The following is a 14,731-nucleotide window of genomic DNA, read 5'->3' as shown; positions in this document are numbered from 1 at the left end:
CATAATATGAAAACCAAGAGAGATTTTAGTTGGCATCAGGCTTTGTGCTTTTATTTCAAAACGATTCCTGGCTTACCCCAAGTCTGCCTAGGTTAGGAATGAGAAGATAGCTCATTTGCTTAGTTCTGTGACCTTATGTTCTTTTACATGTCAAGATTCTTTAAAGCCTATTTTTTAGAATGTCCTAAGATAGCTTTCCGAATCTGATACCATCTGGATCTGTCAGACAAATTGTTTGAAAACCAAGTATCAGGATTCCGGCACTTAACCCCATTTAAATCATGAGTCTCGAGCCAAACTTCAAAAAACTTCAAAAGGATTTATTGGGAGTTAAAAGGTCCGCCATTGCCTGGGTGTAGCCGACTCTGAGACACACCATGTATTGTCCCCCTTGACCCTGGTTTTCCCCCAACCACTGGGTGTATTGTAATTCATAGTCTCCAATGGGATACATCCATAGCCAAGAGTACACATGCTTATAGTAATCATACTCTCCAGTTAGAATTTTACGTGGCAGAAACTTCAGTCATCTAGTTACTATCTTTGAAAACATTTATGGAATGCAATTTCAGTCTCTAACAGCTCCTCTGAGGCAGGTAGATCAACTGGCCATTAACCTTAGGAACCCCTCTGAGTCAGTCACACTCTCATTATTCCAGCATGTACCTTTCACTTCCTCAGACCTGTTAAATTGGAAGTTACATTACGGCCCATTCAGCGAAAAACCCATGGAAGTGGCAGACTTAGTGAAGACAATAATGGATGCCCATAATCCCAATTGGCTAGATGTCCAACAACTCATGGGGACATTGTTCAGCCCCGAGGAAAGGGAGAAAATTAGGAATGCAATCAGTGAAATATTAAAACCTGATGTTACACTGAATCATTCTTTAATTGACCTCATGGATGAGAAATACCCATCTAGTAACCCAGACTGGGATCTTTACACTGATGAAGGGAAAACACGATTGAGGGATTACCAGTCCCTTGTAGTCCGAGCCATTCGCCTTGCAGGATTAATATGTGATTAATATGTCAAAGCCTGCTTTAATATTGCAGGAACCCACCGAGAGCCCAGAAGCATTTTACACCCGGCTGGTAGAGGCATACCATATGTACACCCCTATAGACCCCTCAGCCCCTGAGAACGCACGTATGATGACTATGGCATTCATTTCCCAGAGTGCCCTGGACATACGACGTAAATTGCAATGTCTTGAGGGTGCCCTGGGAAAGCCCATGAGCGAGCTGATGGAAGTGGCCCGCAAGGTATTTGCCAATAGGGACATGGAGGAAGACAAAAGAAAGACCAAAAATTGCAACGGAAGGCCGAGTTACTCGCGGCAGCCATTGCAGGCCCTACAAGAGGGAAGGCCCATGTCCCACGAGGTGCAGGGCCAGGCCTACAGGCTAGGGGCAACAGTCTGCAAAGGGGGGGAAGATGGGAAATAGGCCCTAATCAGTGTGCCTTCTGTAAAAGGCAAGGCCACTGGAAAGGGGAGTGCCCTGAAAAGAATAATAGGGACAGGCCTGGAGACAGAATGGGCCCCCCACGGAATCTCTCCTTTGTGGTGGAAGATGGCCATAGGAGGCCAGTGGAGAGAGGCCGGGGAAGACAGGAGGGGAGAAGGGGTTTAGGAAGACCTCCCCTTGTGGGCTTGGCCCAGGTTGAGGATTGGGAATGAAACCGACCGGGTTCAGAGAGCCTCCCAGAACCCATGGTCAGCCTGAAAGTGGGAGGCAAGCCTGTCACATTTTTGGTAGATACTGGAGCTACCCGATCCGTCCTAACTCAGCCTTTGGCCCAAGCCTCTCGGCAGACTATTAATATCCAAGGGGAAACGGGGAGTACATCCCAACGCCCCTTCTTAGAACCCCTTGAGTGTACAGTAAAGGGCCAAGCTATTACTCATCAGTTTGTCTACATGCCCGATTGCCCTATCCCATTATTAGGAAGAGACTTACTTTGTAAATTACGAGCACAAATATCCTTCAAAGAAGACGGCTCCATGCACCTGGGTTATGGCAAGTTGAATTTGTCTGTACCCCTAGAGGAATCCTGGCGGCTTATGGTCGCTAGAGATCTCAGCAACAGGAAAGAGGAAACATGGAGACAGTTCCAGGTTCCTCATTTGTGGGCAGAAGATAACCCCCCCGGCTTTGCAGCTCATCATCCACCCATCCTGGTAGAGGAAGTGCCGATGAAAACCCCCGTGAGGATTCGCCAGAGGGCATATCCACGCCACATTATGCAGGCTATTCAGGACATTATTGATATATACTTGGAACATAATATTCTAGTGCCAACTGAGTCTCCTTGGAATACCCCAATATTGCCCATCCCGAAGGGGGATGGCCGCTTTAGGCCGGTACAGGATCTCAGGTCTGTTAATTTGGCCACAGTGACCATCCATCCGGTGGTCCCCAACCCATATGTGATACTAGGCCTAATTCCTCAGGCCGCTCAGTGGTTCTCGGTCATAGATTTGAAGGATGCCTTTTTCACCATACCCATCCATGAACATAGCCAATACTTGTTTGCTTTTGAATGGGAGAACCCCGTCACAGGACGGAAACAGCAGTACACTTGGACAAGGCTGCCTCAGGGGTTTAAAAATTCACCAACTCTCTTTGGGGCAGCTCTGGCCAAGGATCTAGAAGCGTTGCACACACCAGCCCCTGACGTGGTGTTGCAATATGTAGATGATCTCCTGGTGACAGGACTCAATGAGGAACTCTGCTGGGACAATACCAGAGACTTACTTTCCCTCTTGCAGAGTTTAGGATATAAAGCCTCTAGGAACAAAGCACAATTAGTTTTACAGAAGGTCAGGTATTTGGGTTATGATATTGAACAAGGGAAGAGAACACTAGGCCATGAGCGCAAGGAGGCTATTTGTCAACTTCCTAGGCCAACTAGCAGAAAAGACTTGAGGGGATTTCTGGGAGAGGCAGGGTTCTGTCGTATATGGATTCCCAACTTTAGCCTCATTGCACAATCTCTCTATGAGGCCACAAAAGGGGCCAATAAAGACCCACTCCAGTGGGCCGGTGAGGAGGAAGCCAGCTTCCTCTCACTCAAACAGGCCCTATTGCAAGCTCCTAGTTTAGGCCTCCCAGATTTAGAAAAGCCATTCCAGCTATTTGTGGACACTAAACGGAATGTTGCAGTAGGCTTCCTCACCCAGGTCATTGGCACTTGGCACCGCCCTGTGGCATACCTGTCTAAACAACTTGACAATGTTGCCAAGGGGTGGCCCACTTGTCTTAAGGCTGTGGCTGGGACAGCCCTACTGACCCAAGAGGCCAGTAAATTGACCTTTGGTCAGCGATTGGATATTCGAACCCCCCATGCCCTTAGGTCTGTTTTGGAAATGAAGGGACACTTGTGGTTGACCAACCCCCGCATGCTCAAGTACCAAGCGCTCCTCACTCATAACCCCATGGTCACCATTACCCAATCCACCTCCTTGAACCCTGCCACACTTTTACCCGAGCCTGACACAGAATTAGTTCATGACTGCATCCACACAATTGAGGAAACCTATGCTAGTCGCCCTGACATGAAGGATGTGCCCCTCCCTGCTCCTGACTACACCTTATTCACAGATGGGACTAGTTACTTGCACGAGGGGATTAGAAAGGCAGGGTATGCTGTGGTCACTCTAGATGAAGTATGGGAAGCTGTCCCTCTACCTACGGGAGACGAAGAGGATTTGCTCTCCCCTAGTGGTGACACACCGGAAGCTGTCCCTCTACCTACGGGAGGCGAAGACCGTCGCACCCCTGCTGGCGTTACTCCGGAAGCTGACGCCCACCGCACGGGTCTCCCTTGGCGCCTGAGGTCTAGAGTTTCCCGTACCTAGTTCTAGGCTGTGGAAAAAGGGGGGAATAAAGGGAAATGGAAGCTAGTCAGAGGTTAAGGGAAACCGCGTGCATCCGCAGAGGGCTCATGCCGTCTGTCTGGATTGTGACCATTCTGCTAGTGCTAAGTGTTGCAATCAATTCACTATACCTATATTCAACACTGAAGCAGAAAAAGGTGGTGTCAGAGGAGCCGTTGCTCCTAGACGATGACATAATGGAGGAGTGGTACTCACCAGATCCTTTCGAGGATGAACCCCCACCAATGGTTAATGCTAGGGAAATTGAAACATGTCTGGATTGCTACTTGGTAAGACCTACAGGTAAACATTTCACTTATACTGAATATAGACCCCCTAACTGTCGTATTACAAATCTTCCCCAGTGCGAATATCAAGGGACTAAGTATTGGCAATGTATGAAAAATAACACGATACGGTGCTACTATCTACGATCCCCATGGGTCTCGGTGAAACATACCCGACTACCCCGTAATTCTGCTTATCAGTTAGCATCGTACAAACATGACCCGGCGTGTGATGGCTGTGTTGATAAACAGGGGATATTGACAGCGTATGTTGGGACTCCGCCTACTTGCACAATTTTCAACATTACCTCCAATTGTTTTTATATGTTGCCCATGGAAAACGGCCAGATGCAGAACACATTAGTGTTAAGATGTGCTGGAAATTATGGGGAGAAGTGCTACACAGCGGCCCCTAGGGATAGCTCCACCGCTCTCTCTGAGGGGCAGAAATGTGAGATGCACCCTGAATGTAAGGATGGAAGGGGTGGCCTCAGATATACTATAGGAACACCGGCAACCTGCACAGACTTTAGTCTACCCCAATGCATCTATGATACCTGGAGCCCCCCTACAGGTTGTAACGGAAAAAAATGCACAGGCATCTTCCGAGTGGAAGCCCCTTTAAAGCGATGTATGGGAAACCAGGGACTTGTGTGTTATAGGGAAAGTGGAATCGTACCCACTCCTTATTGGAGAAATCCTAGATACCACACCCCCGCACAAAAGCCCAAATTTCCTAAGCCCCAGGGTGAAAACGAGGCTAACAAGATCCCTCCTACATTAGATCAGGCCCTCAGTGGTCGGGACCCCTTATGTCCCAACAATTGCACTGCATGCCTCAAAACAGTATTACGGGGAAGGGAGATTCGCACTACCTTGATATACCATACCCACTACACCTGCACATTGACTCCCACCCCCTGTTGTTTCAATGGAACCTGGTACTCTATTTGTCCACAAAGGTCTGGCATTATTGGCCTAACAGGACCAACACCTACTGGGCAGATAAGTATTCCTTTGAAAACGCTTCTGAAGCCCCTCCGGGTGTACATTGGATATGCGGGGATGTGGCCTATAGCTCTCTACCCACTGACTGGAGAGGGACTTGCACCTTAGGAATTATTAATCCTTCTTTCTTTATGATGCCACTAAACATACCCCAGGCATTGAATGCTAATCTATGGCAGGGCAGAAAATTGCAAGCTGATAGGCCTTACAAAATTGGGGACTGGAGTGACGGAGACTGGCCCCTAGAGAGAATTGTCCAGTATTACAACCCAAGTATGTGGGCAGCAGACGGGTCTTGGGGATACCGTACCCCTATCTATATGCTCAACCGCATTATTAGGCTCCAGGCGGTGCTTGAGTTAATAGCTAATGAAACTGCGCAGTCTCTGGTTACCTTGGCGGAGCAACAAAGAAAGTTCAGGGATGCTATCTATCAGAATCGCTTGGCCTTAGACTATCTTTTGGCTGCTGAAGGTGGGGTCTGTGGGAAATTCAATTTTACCAACTGCTGTTTGGAATTTGATGATATAGGAGAAATCATTGAACAGCGCGCTAAACGCATTATGACTCTTGCTCATGTCCCTGTTCAAAAATGGAAGGGTTTTGATTTTGGTGAAGTTTTTGGTTCTTGGTTCCCTAAGTTACCTGGCCTACAGGCCATTGTGGCACTGGTTGGGATGATTGCTGCTGGATGTGTAATCTTGCCTTGTATTCTTCCTATCTTCGTGCGTACCATTTCCAGCAGCCTCTCACTTCTTGTCGAAAAGAAAACAACTGAAAAGGTAATGGCCTTATGGGCCCACGACCCCTCGGGAACATATGAAGAACTTCTTCCTCTTTATCCCACTACTCAAAATTTGGATGAATATGAAACTGCACACTAAATCTCTTGATGTGGGTGTAGTTTCAAAGGGGGGAATGAAGCAGGACCAATTAAGGCATATAAAATATGGACATTATAGTAAACTAGGTCATAGGTTAGAACTAACTTACAGGTCACATTTACTTCTGTATTTTGTTTGTTGCGAAATTAAGGAACTTATATTTTAAGGAAGTAAAGCTATGCTTCTCTTGCAACTAAGGATGGGAATGGAAAATTACTGTTGGTGTAAGATAATAGAATAAGCAAGAAAACAAAATTATCATATCCTCTTTTGTGTTCCTGCCGTAACACAGGATATTGCATTTATCTGTCCTAAGATGCGTGTATAATCAGTTGACCGTAATTTGTGAAAGTGTTAAAGGTAAACGCCCAGACATATGATGAGGTCATTCTGGGTATAAAGAAACCACCCCAGATGCAGCTGGGTGTTCAGAATTTGTCATGCTAATACTCTGAACGTATTGTGCAATAAACCTGATTTCCTCCACCTTTTTCGTGGTCTTGAGTCCTGTCTTCGATATATGATTTGCTGCTACACTTTGAAGGGAGTTAGTCTCATGCTACTGTGAACAGCATTATTGTACGCAACCTCCGCAAAAGGCAGGAGGTCCACCCAATTGGATTGCTGATAATTCACATAGCACCTCAGGTACTGCTCTATCATGGTGTTCAATCTCTCTGCCACCCGTTGGTACTTGGATTAAAAGCTGAGCTAAGTCCCTGGGAGGACCCAATAATCTGCAGGAACTCCCTCCAAAATTTGGCCGTAAACTGGACTCCTCTGTCTGAGATAATTCTCCATGGCACTCCATGCAGGTGGTAGATGTGTTTCAAAAACAGCTTGGCTAACTGGTGGGCTGACAGTAGTCCACTGCATGGTATGAATTACGCCTGTTTGGAAAATAAGTCTATTACAGTCCAGATCACCATGTTTCCTCCACTTTTTGGCAACTCCACTATGAAATCCATTGCAATCTCCTCCCATGGCCATGTTGGTTCTGCTACTGTCTGTATAAGTCCGGGGGTGGTGGTTCCTAGTTGTTTATTCATCGTGGCACAGATGGTGCAACTCTTCACAGTAAGACCACACCTACATCCAGTTTTGGTCACCACACCATAAAAAAGATGTTGAGATTCAAAAAAAAATGTGCGGAGAAGATATGATGAACATATGACCATACAATGAACGATTGCAGGAACTGGGCATGGCTAGTCTACTGAAGAGAAGGACCAGGGGAGACATGATAGCAGCCTTCCAATATTTGAGGGGATGCTACAGAGAGGAGGGGGTCAAGCTATTTTCTAAAGCATCTGTAGGTTGGACAATGAATAATGGATGCAAGCCGAACAAGGAGATGTTCAACCTGGAAATAAGGAGAAATTTTCTGACAGTGAGAACAATCAACCAATGGAACAGCTTCCTTCGGAAGTTGTGGGAGCTTCATCACTGGAGGCTTTCAAGAAGAGATTGGACTGCCATTTGTCAGAAATGGTAGGGTCTCCTGCTTGGGCAGGGGGTTGGACTAGATGATCTACAAGGTCCCATCCAACTCTGTTAATCTGATCTGGTTGTGAATTTTCCTCCAATGTGCCAGACATAACAATAATAAGGCTCCTGAGAACCAAGGCTGAATCAATGTGCCCTAGCAATGGCACGAGGGAGTGCTGAGAAGTCCATCGCCTGCTTGGATGGCTAACCTGACCTATGACACAAGCGGGCTGGACAGTATATATTCTTTAATTATACAAAAAATATGGGAATTATTGATTGTTGGTTTCATCTCTGACCGTGCTGATATGATGTTCCCAATAAACAGGATTTTTGAGGAAGCCAAGGCCTGAATCTTGAATTGATTGGGAGCATTACTCAGAACCATGACATTTAGTTTATATTATTTTAGTATTGTTAAACTTTTCAATAAAAAAAATATTTTCTTTTTTTAAAAAAACCTCTTCTGGAGAAGTATCTGGTGTTCTGTCTTTAGTTTCAAGTAGACCTCTGACTAAAAAAGAAAACAGCGAAGGTCATTATTAAGATGAACTTGTCAGTATGGGAAATCAGGAGTCCAGGCAGTTCAAACAAATATAGGCTTACAGGTAGTCCTCAAGTTACAAATATAATGGAGCCTGCCCATTCCATTTGTACCTCAAGAATTCGTAGGAGTGAATCTCGTACCTTGAACGAGATCGGTCCCTGCTTTCTGCCCACACATTCACTAATCAAATGCTTAGTTTGTTAAGTGGAAATGAGATATTTCAGGGTGGAGAAGGCCATGGGGGGGTCTAATGATAGAACAGACTCCCCAAGGCCACCCAACCCACTAAGATACCTCATGCTTCTACCTCCCTTTCTGTGCGCTGGACTCACCTTACAAGATCTGTCACCTCTGTGTTTCTGTACCTTTGAGGGAGAGGAAGAGTCGATGGAAGCACCTGGGTGCCGCAATATTGTACGAATTCAGGCAATTATCCTCTTTTGCAGAGACTGGGTGCCTGAACTCTCATGAGATCATGGACCCCAGAAACTTTCATTCTGGGTGGGAAAAGTGTTTGTGGTGCCTTTCTCCTGTTTCTAGATGGATCCGTTTCTAAGCATCCCATGGGCGCCCAAACACTTTTCACTCGAACAGAGAACTGACATGGGCTAGAAGCTTCATTACCTTGCAAAAGGGGTGCTTAAAAATGGAGCAGATGGCTTTTCACTTTTCTGGGTGAAAAGTGTTCCAGTAGAAAAGAGTTGGAAATGGGGGAGCAGGAGAAATGCACCACAAATCCAAGATGAGAGGGGGAAAGAATTGTGGGGAGTGGAGACGGGGAAATAGGGTAAATTTTGCAGACCTCTACAATTGTTCATAAGAGAGAACAACTGCCATGGTGCTGCAACATTTGTGATTTCAGAACTTGCTCGTAAACACTTGGGGACACTTATTTCGTAACTTCGAATGGGCACTAAATGAACACTCTTAACCCAGGGGATTACCTATATTGTATGCTAATGCTCTCTACAAGAATCTGAACTACTAACTGTCAAAGCAAATTGGCGGCACATAAGTGTCAACAGAATTCAAGATGGCCTGGACTTAGATCTCTTATGAGCATGAAGAGACTCAAGATTGGTAACGCGCTCGACCCTTTCCCCTCAGGTTCAGCCTGGTCATCTCCTACATCATTTTATTTATTTCATACCAGTAGAACCTGAAAGGGTTGTTGGGGAGAGTTCATTGGGATCACAGCCTACTATGGATCCTACAAAGAAGAGGGTGTCAACCAATCACCAAAGCACCTGAAGGAAAGACAAGAGGCAATCAATGGAAACCAATCGAGGAGAGAAGTAACATAGGAGAAGTTTCCTGACAGAACAATTACTCAGTGGAACAACTTGTCTCTGGAAGTTTTGACTGCTCCAACACTGGAGGCTTTTAAGAAGAGACTGGACAGCCATTTGTCTGAAATGCTACAGAGTTTCCTCCCTAAGCTGGGGGTTGGACTAGAAGACCTCCAAGGTCCCTTCCAACTCTGTTATTCTGTTAATACTCTTGATATCCCTATCGCCTACCACTACTACTAGCTTACTATACTGAAGAGTTTTGTTTGAAGCTAACTCCAAATAAAGTTGGAGATCAATCAGTCAATCAATGTGTAATTGGCCAGGAATTTCATAGCATTGTTTTCATCTTTTTGTAATGGTACATGAGTGTAGATGAATAAACAAGTTTAATTTATTTGGTGCGTCATAGCCATTTTACAAGAATGTAGTCATTGTGTGAAGTTTCATGTTCTATACATTATAACTTGAGGCATATATCCATTGGGGAACCTCAGGCAAGGTTTACAAGCACACCATGGTAAATAGCCCTATCTATATACATTTGTTTATATAAAGCCCTGGTAAGTTACAGTAAAAGTTTGCCGAAAGTACAATGAACTTCTTGTTTTATAGGAAGGCAACTTCCTGCTAAGTTTATACTGTGCCTAATCTTGAAACTGCAAATCATTAATGAAGTTTAACTACTGGGAAGTTGTTAAAACTTTATGCAAAACCATGGCAAAACCCAGAGTGAAAGAAAGCACAGAGTGGAACAGGACTTATTCAATCATTTCAGGTACTATTTTTTTAGTTCCTATTATCTTTCTTTATTTTCTTTCTTTTTTTAAATGTTCAGAATGATCTTTCTCTTCCATTTATGCAATCATTTTGGTTGTGAGACAGAAAATCAAGAATCCTCTAATTTTCCCCCAGTCTAAATCTCTACTTTAATAGCAAATGCAGAGGGTTTTAGATGGAAGGTCTGAGAGAGGATTCATCACCCTGTCCTATGGAGCAAATATCTCAAGCAACGTTAAAGGATGCTGTGAGTGTGCTTTTGAATCAATTTACACTCCTGGTAACTCTTGGACAAGCCCTTGGAATTTTCTAGACAAGATTTCAGAAGGGGTTTGCAACTGCCTTCTTCCTAAGGCTATGAGAAAGTGAGACTGGTCACCCAATTTAACTTCTGTGCCTAAAGCGGGACATGAAGTCATGGTCTCCTGGTTTCTAATCTAATGCCTTAACCCCTGGCTCTCTTTTAAAAGGATGTCATAGAACTGAAAAAGAAAAAGAAAGAAAAAGAACAGCAAGAACTTTCTAACTCTCCCTCCTGACAGGCACCACTTTCCAATCAATCTCTCTCCGGCTCACCTTGATGCTCCAAAGCATCTCATGCGGGACAAATTGGGTGAACTATATTTTGTAAAGATTGGGAAACATTTGAAAGGCAAAATGGAAGCTTGACTATCTATGCAGTTCCTTATTTGAAGATGTCTTTGGATTTTTATTCTGGAACCAATAAGGTTGTGGGAATGGATTTCTTAATAAAGGATGATCCCCGTTAGGAATGTACAACATCTTCATAGCTTCATAACTTCACACTGATAGCAATGAAGATACAGTGATCTCATTGTATTTTGTTAGATATTTACATAGTCACTTCTGATTAAGCAGAAGGTGTAAGGTTTTAGAGACTTTTGTTAAGAGTTTCAGAACTCTACTAAAAAAAAAAATGCCACTAAAGAGTAACTTTTTCTGGGGTCCCCCGCAAAACTATGCATAAGCATAAGGCCACCAAATGTAGCCTAATGCTTCATCTTTCTTTTAAAAGATGAAGAAAAAATTCAAGAGGAGATACTAGAAAAGTTAACTTCTTGATTCTGAGTATTACAAGAGATTCAGTTGTAAACCAGGCAAATGTTCCCATCCCCACAGCTTCTAAACCCCCCAGGAAAAATAGCAATTTTGTTTGACCTCTTAGTTTGAGGAATGTTTAAATGGATTTTTTTAAACAAAACAATCAAGGACATTAAGATTGGGTTTGCCCATTTTGTTTCTTTTTTCAGTAAAAAGAAAAAAACCCTCAAATGCCTGCCAAATTTTGATATTTGCTGTTCAGTTTCAAGATGCACAGTTCTAATTTCTCACTTTTGCTACAGGCAATGTTGGGTTTGTTCTGTACGATCCATTAACATACTTGCAAGCCCCGTGCTGTGATTGGTCAGAACGCACAGCAACCTGATTGGCTGAGCGAGCTGCACTGATTGGCCCGCCGCGAATCCCCCGCGATTGGTGGAAACTAATCGCGGGAGATTCAAAGCGGTGCCATTGGCCGCGGCCGCCGCGGCCAGAGAATAAAAGCCACCGCTTTTCTTCTGTAGCCCGAGCCGATCTCGGGACCTAATAAAGAGCTGAAACTGGTCACTGGCTCCTGAGTCTCCTTTCCGATGACGGATTTAACACTGGCGACGAAGGTGGGATCCCAAAACTGATACCCACCGAGCACGTGGTCCCGAGGGAACGAGATCGACGAGATGGCCAGCCTCGCACCGCCCGCACCCTTTAACCAAGCTACTGAGGACTGGGAATCGTACATTGATCGGTTCCTGATGTTCCTGGAGAGTAGCAACCTCAAGGACGCAAACGGGCAGAAGAAAAGGGCTGTTTTCCTGACGTACTGCGGGCCCGCAGTGTTTAAGATGGCAAAAGCCCTTGCGAAGCCTGAGGACATGAAGGCGATGGACTGGACCGACCTCGAGCCACTGCTCCGAGGCCACTATGCTCCCGCCGTGCCGACCCTCATCAGACGGCACGATTTCTACCGGCGGGACCAGAAGCCGGGTGAGAGCATCAGTGATTTCATGGCTGATCTGCGAAACCTAGGAGGCATGTGCGGTTTCACGGATATGGATGAGGCGCTACGAGACCGCGTCATCCTCGGGCTCAGGGACCCAGTCCTACAAAGCAGACTGATGGCCAAGGGTGATATCTCCCTCGCAGATGCCCTTGCCGAGGCCACAGCAGCCGAAGCAACCCGGAAATCAGCGGCCCGAATGCGGAGGTCTGATACCGGGGATTGAGCCACAACCTCCGAGGCGGCCACGACGACTGAGGCGCACCCAGGAGCAAGCCGCCGAGCAACCACCACCACCCACCATGGTGACCTCGATTCCGCCTCCAACACCACGGACGACGAGGAGGACATCCATCAACTCCAAACAGAACGGGACCGGCGTGATCGGCGAAGTCGTAAGTCGGGACCCCACTGTGCCGGGTGCGGAGGCGACCACCCTCGATCAGAGTGCCGGTTTTTCGACGCGATCTGCCGGCATTGCGACAAGAGAGGCCACATCGCCCGAGTCTGCCAACTCAAGAAAGCCTACAGCCCCCGTCGACGAGACAACAGCGACCGGAGACGAGACGGCACCCCCCCCAGGCCCAGGGACCGCCAAGCTGAGAGCCGCTGGAACCGGGACAGACAGGGCCGACGGAACGGCGAGAACCGGCAGAGAGAGGAAACCCACCAGACGGTCGTCATCGGCCATTCATCGAGCTCAGACGCCCGGAAGGTATCGTGAAAGTGGGCATCGAGGGCAAGCCATGCAAAATGGAGGTGGACTCCGGGTCCTACCTCTCCATGGTTGCATGGCGGGAAATCAAGCTCCTGGTGCCCACAATCCACAAGAGGGGGCTGGAAAGCCAGAAGTTAGTCCTTAAAGACTACCAAGGGAACCGCATCCCCGTAGTCGGAACAGGACTCTTCGAAGTAACCTTCAAAGGGCGCACAGCAAGGCTTCCCTTGACGGTCGTGGATAGAGACAGACCCAGCCTTTTGGGACTACAGTGGTTCGCGCCGCTCGGGATCGAAGTAACCGGCATCGACCACATCACAGAGGCAGACTGGGAAGAGCAACTCGCAAGGGACTTCCAGGAAGTGTTCGACGGCACCCTAGGCAAGTACCGAGGGCCCCCTATTTCCTTCAGTCTAGACCCCAGCGTTCCCCCGATACGTTTAAAACCACGGCGGGTACCTTTCACACTCCGGCCGAAGATCGATGAGCAGATAGACAAGCTCATCAAACAGGGGGTCCTAGAGCCAACTGATCACGCCCGGTGGGAGACCCCCATAGTCACCCCAGTCAAGCCCGACGGGTCGGTGAGAATCTGTGGGGACTATAAGGCCACCCTAAATTGCGCCTTACAACAAAGCGCCTACCCCGTCTCAGTAGTGCAGCACCTCCTACACTCACGGGGGAGGCAAGGTTTTTGTGAAGCTCGACCTGGCACAAGCTTACCAACAGTTACCGGTCGACGCAGAAACCGCCGAGGCGCAGACCATAGTAACCCACCGGGGGGCCTTTCGCTGTAAGAGACTCCAGTTTGGAGTCAGCGTAGCCCCAGGAATTTTCCAGAGCCTCATGGAAAGACTCCTACAAGGAATCAAGGGAGTGGTGCCCTACTTCAACGATGTACTGGTGTCAGCAGCCAACCAAAGAGAACTGGAGGGTCGCCTGAGGGAGGTACTAACAAAATTCAAAGAGGCCGGGCTTAAAGTCAAAAAAGAAAAATGCCAGCTGCATACAGAGAGGGTCGAGTTCCTAGGATATCTCCTAGACCGGCACGGCATTCACCCAACCGAGAAAAAAATCAGAGCCATCAAAGAAGCCCCCAGACCAAGGAACAAAACAGAACTGCAGGCATTTCTTGGGCTGATTAATTTCTACAATGTTTTCCTACCCCAAAAGGCGACCACGGCGGAACCATTGCATAGGCTGCTCGATAAAACAGCCACCTGGACCTGGGGGAAATGAGAGGAAACTGCTTTCAACCAAACCAAGGACCTACTCACATCGGATGCCGTCCTCATCCAATACAACGAGACCCTCCCGCTGACAGTCACGTGCGACGCATCACCGTTCGGGATCGGGGCGATCCTCAGCCACACACTCCCAAACGGAAACGAAGCACCCATCGCCTTTTACTCAAGAACCTTGTTGAAGCCAGAAAGGAACTATAGCCAACTCGACAAGGAAGCCCTGGCAATCATCGCCGCCGTCAAAAGGTTCCACGAGTACCTCTACGGCAGGACATTCACCATCATCATGGACCACAAGCCGTTGTTGGGCATCCTGGCAGGGAACATTCTATCCCCAAGAATGACAAGGTGGTCTGAGTTCCTCGCCGCCTACAATTACCGGCTGATCCACCGACCCGGCAAAACGATCACGCACGCAGACGCCTTGAGCCACACACCGTTACCCGACCTGGACGCCGACCCAGCACCCACAACATCCACCTTGAGCATTGAGGCCATACCCAACCTCCCCCTAACCGCATCAGACATTGCCCACGAAACCAA

The 14,731-nt window shown here is 47.1% G+C and overlaps 1 protein-coding gene across 2 annotated transcripts in view; it reads left to right on the top strand.

Annotated features, from left to right (window-relative positions):
• Window positions 1-14,731, top strand: part of LOC113414467 (interleukin-36 receptor antagonist protein-like) — a 36,328-nt gene that overhangs the window by 10,598 nt on the left and 10,999 nt on the right. Inside the window, exon 1 of one of the 2 annotated variants that reach the window (XM_026671367.2) lies at window positions 10,037-10,165. The exons of the other annotated variant lie outside the window; for it this stretch is intronic. The gene's annotated coding sequence lies outside the window, so the exon portion shown is untranslated. Of the gene's footprint in view, window positions 1-10,036; window positions 10,166-14,731 lie in introns of those variants that run through there. 2 annotated transcript variants of the gene reach the window in all.

This window comes from Notechis scutatus, chromosome 7 (genome assembly GCF_049901735.1).
Source record: "Notechis scutatus isolate UNSWTSFEM ecotype Mainland chromosome 7, rNotScu1.2, whole genome shotgun sequence".
Taxonomy (NCBI): Eukaryota; Metazoa; Chordata; class Lepidosauria; order Squamata; family Elapidae; genus Notechis; species Notechis scutatus.
Note: the sequence above shows the minus strand (reverse complement) of the source record. Positions and strands in the feature narration are given on the sequence as shown.